Raw genomic sequence first — 1185 nt, 5'->3', positions numbered from 1 at the left:
TTTGTTTTTGAATACCTTTAAATAATAATAATTTAATTAACAACACTGTTCTGCAATGTTTCCAGAATCTTTAATTAACTAATAGTGAAAACAAAAATGTCTTGATAATTAAATAGTAAACTAAAACTAGCACATTACTAGAACTAACACTAGACCTAGAACTAGAAACTTTCGGGTTGAGCCTTGCGTCTTTTGAAAAAGTGTTTGACATTTCAGATGCGATGTTGCAACCTTCTTTAGAAACAAGTTAGAAGTCACTACTATCCGTCCCAAAAGTCAAGGCCCTTCACTATAGTGATCGATATCTTTGCAACCGAAATTTAATTTTTGTCAATTTGAATATTCGGTTTTTGGAGATTGCGAACTTTTTCCACTTTGCGATTTTTTTTTCCAAAAACTATCCAATGAAAAAATTTGAACAGGTGATAGAATGATGTGTTCTGAATGAGGGGCATATTTTATATTTTCGAAACTCCCTATATAGTTTCGCGAAAAATCGCGATTTAGTAGGAACGTGGTTTTAACCAAAATAATTACGTTTCTCGAATCCCGTTTTCAGTTTATCAAAATTATGTCTCTACAATAAAAACTGACGTCCTGTCTGGAACACACACCAGCACTATCTTTGCTGATTGGATGGAACACCCCTCATTTAACTTGCGATAAAAATAAAAAGACGCGGAACCGAAAATTTTCAAATTCTCATACTTTGCATAGAAATATTCAGTGATTACAATAAACTTTACTGCAATTTTTTTCATCAAACGGTTGCGAAGATATAAAGTGATATAATGTTGGTTCGTCCTATCACTATTTTAATTTGTGACTTATTTGTTTTGACTGTTTTTAATATAATATATTGTTTTATTCATTTATTGAATGATATGTGTTACTTCCATATTTTCAAACATAACATTTTCTGCAAATTTTGACATTTTGGCTGATGATGACTTAAAAGTCGAAACCGGTACTAATAAAGATTAAAATACAAGCAAGTAAAAAGTTTTATATAAAATAATTTCTGTTACATAGATTTATAACTGTTTCAAATAATCGCAATATTATTTTAAAACAGCGAAATCTATTTGTTTGAGTTACCTCATTTGTGTCAAAGATAAAACAAGACAGCTAACATCAGAGTAAACATGAAAGATTGAACAATAATGTTGGGAGCTCCTCTGATTT

This window comes from Onthophagus taurus, chromosome 7 (assembly GCF_036711975.1).
Source record: "Onthophagus taurus isolate NC chromosome 7, IU_Otau_3.0, whole genome shotgun sequence".
In the NCBI taxonomy this organism is placed as follows: domain Eukaryota; kingdom Metazoa; phylum Arthropoda; class Insecta; order Coleoptera; family Scarabaeidae; genus Onthophagus; species Onthophagus taurus.
This window is presented reverse-complemented; position numbering follows the sequence as displayed.